Source organism: Serinus canaria, unplaced genomic scaffold (assembly GCF_022539315.1).
Source record: "Serinus canaria isolate serCan28SL12 unplaced genomic scaffold, serCan2020 HiC_scaffold_167, whole genome shotgun sequence".
Lineage (NCBI taxonomy): Eukaryota > Metazoa > Chordata > Aves > Passeriformes > Fringillidae > Serinus > Serinus canaria.
In genome coordinates, this window is record NW_026108281.1 from 4,397 (window position 1) to 12,424 (window position 8,028).

At 41.3% G+C, this 8,028-nt stretch overlaps 1 long non-coding RNA gene across 1 annotated transcript; it reads left to right on the forward strand.

Annotated features, from left to right (window-relative positions):
• The first annotated feature begins 3,000 nt into the window (after positions 1-3,000).
• On the forward strand, positions 3,001-7,773 carry LOC127061175 (uncharacterized). Its single transcript, XR_007780630.1, has 3 exons — positions 3,001-3,207; positions 4,585-4,710; positions 6,378-7,773. It is a non-coding gene; the product is annotated as an uncharacterized LOC127061175 (long non-coding RNA).
• Positions 7,774-8,028: the final 255 nt, after the last annotated feature.

Sequence of the window (8,028 nt, forward strand, 5' to 3'; positions counted from 1 at the left end):
CAGAGAACTAATTGTTTTAACTCCTTTTTAACAACTTTAACATCCCTCCCCTCTAGGGTACCCACAACTTGGTAAAAGACTCTTTTCTGGGGGACGGAGAGCTTCGCACCCATCTCCGCCCCCGAAAAGCGACAACCACGAAACGAAATAAAAGAAAACATTAACTAAAATCCCGAACCACCGGCCCCAACCTCACCGAGCTCAGGGCAGAACCTGAGACTCAACCAGGGAAAAGCTGGGAGATTGGGCGGGGGTAGCTCACGAAGATGGGGAGCTGGAGCTACTCACCCAACCGGTGGGACGTAGGGAAAAGCTCCGTGGGCCGCAGCTTCCTTCAGGAACAGTTCCTGGGTGAAGGAGTTGGTGTTCCTATCCCTGCCCGGAGCGCCACCCCTAGAACGGGGTCTGCTCAACGGAACAGGGTAGCTTGACGGCCACGGAGCGATCGGCAGACGTCGAGGCGAAGTTCCTCGAAGCTGCTAGACTCCTGCCGCAGGGCAAGGGGGTCTTCTCTTGCCCCACGTTGGGCGCCAAGCTGCTGCGCTGCTGCTTTGAAGACCCTCTACTCCCCGCACGGCGGGGAGGAGGGAGCGCCGGCTAGCTGGAGAGCACAAGGAGCGGCTAGCAGCGGGGGGCACTGCCTAGCGAGCCAGGGGCGTCCAGGCAGCACCTTCGGCAGGCTGGAGCAGCGTTCGAGGTGCAGCTTTGGGTGAAGGAAGCGAAGGAAAAGAGGACCTTTACTCCGGGATGCAGTCCAGAGAGGGTTTATTGTCTCCTGGGGGAGTCCAGGGAGCAAAGGCCAGGAGGGACAGTGACAATAACTTATAAAGGGGGTGGAACATAGGTAAAGATACATTACAAGAACCAATGAGGGAAAACTGAGGAGGGGTATTGTACTTGATAGACATATGAGGCAACAAATGATCTTCAAGCCAGGGAGGGGCCCAGAGCACCTGCCCAATCACTCCCTGGGGAAGGGAGAAGTCTCTGGAAGAATGGGCAGGGCCCTGGGAGATGGACAAGGCTGGGGAGGGGAGAAAGTTGCAACAAAATGGAGGGTTGCCAGGGGAACGGGGGTGGAGACAAGGGGTTGGCAGCGTGCCCAGACAGGGAAGGTACTATTTGGGGAAAGGGGGAACCAGGGCTGAACCATCAAACTTAAGCCTGGGGTTTAAACTGGGGAGAACATTACAAAATGGGGAGAACAGTACAAATTAAGGGAGAAACATAACTGGAAATTGGCCGCGCACCGCAACAGAGCAGTTGGGAAAACGTGCTTTTTCCTAGTTGCCCAATTTTGGATACTGTGTTGGATATGCAAAGGGTAAATCCAATGCCAAACCTACACACATAGTAAAACACACCACCACAAAGTCACTTTTTTTCTTTTTAATTTGCTCATATTTATCCACATGTTTATTGTATTTTAACTTCTTTAAGAACCCTCAAACCTTGTAAGGGTTTACAGTAAACAACACCCTCTGTCACTGTTAGCTATAATTATCAAGCAAGTCTTTTGATTATAGCCCAAAGACTAAGAAGCAGATTTTCCAGGTCTTTTACCCGCCTGGGGCTGTCTGTAGGTGTCCAGAGAATATTTTGTGTTATGTCTCCAACTACCTGACTGAGGGCTCTGCTGCTGTGCTGCATGGTTTATGTCTCCTGTACCTCAGTACCACAGAGCAGCCTTGTGCTCTTGGACTCTGTCCTTACTACTCCATGGATTTTCAACTGCACTCTGAATTTTATTTGCACTCTGAATACTTTAATGGCTGTGTATTATTTACACTTATTGCACCTTGCAATTGTGAATTTAATATTTAGTAGTTTACATCAGACTTGCTAAGAATTACTAGTAATTAAAGGCCAGAAATATTAAAAGGAGGCTGTTACTGTGCAAAGGAAATCATGCTCAAATAACAAACTGTGCACAAAAATATTTCTAGGTTTGTTGTTTGTGACTGAATAGAAGTGATGTAGCTCCATTTTGCTCACTTTTCCCTGTTTTTAAAATACACCTACATACTACATTTTGGACAGGTTTATTCTAATACTGACTAGATTCATATATGGAAAATATAACATTCTTAATGAAGTTTTTTGTGTTTGCTCCTAGATATGAAAACATCCCAGTGGATGTTGCAGTGTTTTTTAAAACTCAGAGGTGTAAGTGGGGAGTGATTCAGTTCATCTGAGGTGGATTACTGTCCCATCGTTGCTAAAATAAATACAGTGAAATTTAAACCCAACTGAAAATTAAAAATAAGGTGCTACAGCCAGTGCTGGGTAAGTAAAGCACTGGATTTGACCAGTCAGTTTGGATCCTGGAGTTACGCCTATGCCTCAGTAATGAATTGTGTAGCTTTAGGAAGCTTTAGTCATTTAGAGGTGGAGCTGAACGGACGTGGTGTTTCTGCACAGCACACTCTGCTCTGCTTTGCTGGCTGGGTTCTGCTCTCCTGATGAGGTTTTGTGTTTTCCACAGAAGGTTTGCAGAAACCTGTGATCCTGATGAACCTGTGCTGTGGCCATGGTTGGTGGATCTCACACTTCTGCCATAAGAGCTTCAAATGGAAGTTCCCAAAAGTTTAAAAGCACCAACCTGCACTAGTTGTGGGGGTAGTTTCAGATCAGTTGGGTCTGACAGGACTGGGCCTCAGTGGGGATGCTCTAGCAGTGGTGTTGCCAGTGCCAGCAAGGGCTTGCCCCCTGCTCTTTTTATGGCAGATACTCTGTTGTCTTATTCAACTCTCTCTGGCTCCATGCTGGAGCTGATAAAGGACGTGGAGAAACTCAGCAGAGATCTCCAAAACTTGCACAGTGCAAATTCATTCCTCAGATCTTCTGCCTCCTCTCTGTGGAGCACAGGCTGAGAGGATGGGCAGGGCTGGATTTGGGAGCAGCACAGGAGGCGTGGGGTAACCTGAGCTGTTCGAGGTGGAGCAGGGCAGGGCTGAGCAGGCCCAAGGCTTGGAGGGGTTTGTAGAGTTCCCTCAAAACCCAGCATTTTATCTTTGGATAATTCCTGTACACTCATGATCTTGTTTATTTTCTTCCAATTATTTTAACCAACAGCTGCCATGGGTGTTGTCTTGGCAAAGTATCACACTGTGTCAGAGCTGCTGAAGCTGCTGTCCAATGAGACACTGAGCACAGGAGAAAAAATCAGTATTATTCTAACAATTGGACACTGCACTGAAGTTTGTGGTAAGATTTGCTTTTTTCTTTTTCCTGTCTGTCAGCTTCTCCTAAATTCTCATCCACTGACTCCTCCTGTGGTATCACTTCATCAAGGCTGGGACATGAGAGAGAGTTCTGTTAAATAATACAATGTCAGTATGTGGACAAAAAGTTTTCTATAATGTTCCATCTTTAAATTTTAAAGCTTGTTAGCAGGAAGTATCTTTAGTAGCTTTGAAAAAGTAGACTAAATATGCAAGAATTCAGGGCTGGGCTTAGGTGTCACAGGGAATAATTAATCCAGACCTGAAAGCTCTGGACACAGAGCTTTCCAGACCCAGCAAAAGAGTTCTCTTGAGCTCTCTTTTCGTGGTCCTTGGCACATACAGCTTCTCTCCACTGCTTACAAGGCCAGTACTGTTTGTAAAAGCCATGTAAGTGCATTGGTTTTCAAGACACAGAAGCAAGAGGTAGCCCTGAAATGTTTTTGTCAAGTTCCTCAGGGCTTGTCTGAGCATATCTGCTACAAATACAGCACTTCAGTTGGTGTTTTGTGGTAGTGCAAGCAAAGAGAAATGGAAATTCATTTGTACTTCTGGTTTTTCTCATGTATGTTTAGAGAAACAAGAAAAAGGCCTTATGTTCAGAAATCCCAGTTGATTTTCATCCTCTGAGTGCCAATAACATGTTTAATAATTAGCTCAATAGGTCAGAAATTTATTTTAGTAGACTTTTTTTTATGAAGAATTAATGAAACAAGACTTAATGGAAATGTCTTTTGAATAGAAAAATTATTAAACCAACAGAAAAAAGGTTTCTCCTAAAATGTCAGCACTGTCAAAAATGTTAAAACGTTTTCTTTTTTTATTAAGTTTCAAGAAGAAAGAACTATGTTTAGCAAGTTATCAGTTATATGAATCCATATGTGAATGAGATCACAATAAAAATTCAGCTAATTACATAATAAATGAGGAGGAACAGACTGGCTTGACCAGGATTAAACTACTAATTTTATTTTGCTAATTATAAACCTTGAGATTTTGATATTTCTGCATCTCAGACCTCGCAGAAATGTCACATATCTACTCCAAGAGCAGGTAATGAAGGAGAAGAAATACAGGAGTCATTATTCAAATGTTTTAGGCCACAATTGAATGAGTTTGGAACTCCGTTGTATAATTTGTCTCAGTCATCCTTCAGTTTTCTTACAGCAATCTGAGTTCTGGTCAAATCATCCTGTGGGATGTAAAGCTCTCCTGCAGTCACTGCAGCAGGCTCGGGTCTGGAGTGAAAATCTCTCTTTCTACAGAAACTTGCAGATGGCTGCCAGTGTAGGCCCCTAAAATGACTGTAAGGTGAAGGTGTGTGGGGCTGAAACCAAACCTTTACCTTGTCTTGTTCTAGAAGAGAACCAGTGTGAGCTGCTTCAGAACAATGGTCTGCCACTCATGATTCAGGTATTGACAGAATCTCAGGACGAGGAACTCGTCAAAGCTGCTACTTTTGTGCTGCAGAACTGCAAACAAATGAGTAAGTTTGCTGTGACTGCTTTAAAAATGAGAGGGATTGTTTCCATCTCCGTGTTCTGATGATTCCCCAAGTGATTTTAACTGTGGCAGCTTTGTAATTCTGTGTACTCCAAAAGATGTTTGTTTTCTGCACAGAAAGCTGCTCAATTGTCATCAAGAACTGACTTAGGCAGAAAAAAGGGAAGTAAAAATTCCAACAGTGTTACAAATATGCATTTGTGAAACCTCTCTCTGTAGGGCCAGTTCTTAAAGCTTTCCCATCTCTTAATGGTGTGGAAAATACAAACATTGTCATTTAACACCCAGTGGATACTCTCTTCCTGGGGATGTACCACTAGAGGGAGAGAATAAACCAGGAGATAATCAAGCCTGAAATCACGGTGTCTACATTAATTTCTAATATTAAGAAATCTTGATCTTTTTATTCTATAATAGGATGTATTTTTGGGTCCCCTGTTTTAGTTTTTATTACTTATGTGTACAATCCCTCCCATGAAACACAGAGACCTTGTCCTCTAATCTCTAGCATGTGGAGGGTGTGCAGCTGCTAATTAGGAAAAACAAACAGGTGTCTACATTTCTGTGCTGCAAGCAGAACTGAGAGGTTTGTGTAAGATTGAGGAGGTGTCGAGATTTGTAGTGTCCATTAATTTGGAATTGTTTTTTTAAAAAGGCAGAGACTCATACTGGTGAAGAACCCAGAATTAATTCAATGAAAAAGCTTAATTTTTCAAACAGCATCATTGTGAAAATAATTTATAGGAACTATAGTTGCAAGCTCACCTCTTGTAACTGCAGAGTATATTTCAAGTGTGTTGACATTTATGTATAAATCTAAGTTTTATAAAAATTGTTATTTTGCATTAAATTATTTGGGCTGTCCCTCAGCATACTAATTATAATAAATATTTTAAATGTTATTTGATAAAATGTTAATGTTTTATATTTTATAAAGCTGAACAGTTGTCTCTGAATTTATGTGATAACACTTTAAATGTGAACAATGCAGAAGAATTGGATGTGCAAGTCAGAAAAAGATGTTTGCAAGACTACTGGAAGAAAGCAAAAGAAATTTTACACAGAATAAACTCAATTGAAAAACAGCACAATGAGGTTGGCCTGCTTACCAAAACAGTATAAAACTAACCACATCTTTCCAGAGTTTAAGGAGAAAGTGAAAGTAAATCCTTTAGATAATTTCCATGTGAGCAAAAGTCCCAGGAAAAAACGCTGGATTTGTGTGAAACTACAACCTGCAACTTTTATCAGTATTGCAGATCAGACTGAATTGCAGGTGTGCAGAGAATGGAGGCATCCGTACTGTGGGAAGTATTCTTGCATATTGTAACCCCAGATTTTCTATGAGATAGAAAAAGAAGTTGAGTTAATTTTTAATTGCTGGACATTCAAACCTATAATTTTAATATTTGGATGCATGAAATGCTCAGGGTTGTAAAGCTGTAGGAACTGGTTTGCTGATCTGCCCCAACGGGTGGATATTATACATTCACTGGAATAAACATACAGCAGAACACTCAACATGACAAAGCCAGGGGCAGAGCTCAAACTCCATCCTCTTGCAAAAAGCAAGAGCAGCACACCTTTCAAATAAGGATAACCCTTTTGGGCATACTTTATATGACTTTCATCTCTTCTTTCTCCTTCTAGAATGATTCTTCTGGAAAAAAAAATCAGTTTTTTTTTGGAGAGGAACTGTCTGCACTAAATGGGAAGATGAGTATTAGCATCTTCAGCTTTTAAAGAGAAACAACTGTTCTTGTGTATTTTCCAGGAAATCCATCTTTATTAAGATGGATTTTAGATGGATTTGATACTGCATACTTCCAGCCACTTAACACTGATTTGAATTACTGGGCTTTGAAACATTGAATAATTCCCACTGATCTCAGTGGAAACTTGAAGTGATCAGTGATGACTGCTCCCAAAGATCCTATTCCCCATTTTATCCCAGAATGCCCAGAAATGAACCATATTAAACTGACTCATTCAGTGTGGCTCTAGAATGCTAGTGCTCTACATGGAGAAATATTTGGCCCTGACATAGGTGCCTTTATCACCACATTTTAAGCTTTCATAAATACTAACAGAAAGACTCTTTGGAAAGCACCAAAATAAAGTCAGTAGTTCAAGCAACAATCTCCTTTGAAAATCAGTGCAATTTTCTTTAACTGAGGGTTTTACTGTGCTTTTCTTGCCTGTGTAATTTTCTGCAAATTGCAGTTTAAGTCTTTTCCTTTTCCCTTTCCTTTTACCTTTCCCTTCCTTCAGAATGTGTTAGTAGTAGAGGTACGTAATGACTGAAGGAGTTGTGGAATGACACAGATTTTTTTTTCTCCCTTCTTTTCAAAATAATACATTCTACATATAATAATTAAGTATGTTACTGTTCTGCCAGGTTGGTATGCTCTCATTTAATCTACTGACAGTCTGGTTTTCCTTTCCAACTTGAAGGATTGTTATAATAATTACTGTTTTATCTCTTTCAGGACAATATTGAGACTGGTAGAACAATGAAAGCTCTACTTTCAAAAATAAAAGACAAGAAACCAAGGATAGTAAAAGGTATATCCCTGTAAGGTACAAGGATAAAGCCCCTAACTGACATCTTCAAATCATTTGGGTCAGTAGGCAATGTATGCTGATAGGTGCTTGTTTGGCTTGAAGTTTGGAGTGGGAGGAAGCAAATGCAGGAAGTAATCCTTACCCAGCTGCTGAAAAATTAAGTGTTTCTTAAAGTGGGAAATTTATCTGGGCACTACCATCTTCACTGCTCAAATTAATAAAAAAAGCTTTTATGGCTCTTTCCATGTAGTCCATGAAGTCTGATGCGTTCCCTGTTTCTTACTTTATGTTTGAAGGAAATTCATTTCTTTCCATAGGTTTTCTAACACCACCTCAGTTGCCTCAATACTAGAATGACAGCACTCTGAAGATTTCTTAATACCCTCAACCATAGAGGTTTTCAGAATGTGAGAGTCTGTCAGCCCTGGGAAGATGACTTCAAGTAGCATTCTAGATCTGCTTCTAGTAGATCTCTAAAGAAATTGTGTGGAATATCCCTGTGTCCGTCAAGCAACCATAATGCTCTATAAAAACAGTTGCTTTAAGCATCAGTTATCCAGACAGTCCTTCTAGTGACTGTCCAGGAGGTTCTTAGTTTATTCTGAAGTGCACAGGCAAAGCAAAAATAGATTTTGCAGAAGAAACGGTCCTTTTCTCCCTCCCTCCCCACTAAATTCATTACTGGCTACTTGGACGTGCCTTCCCCCTCTGTGCTATTTGAGTGTGCTGAGGCATT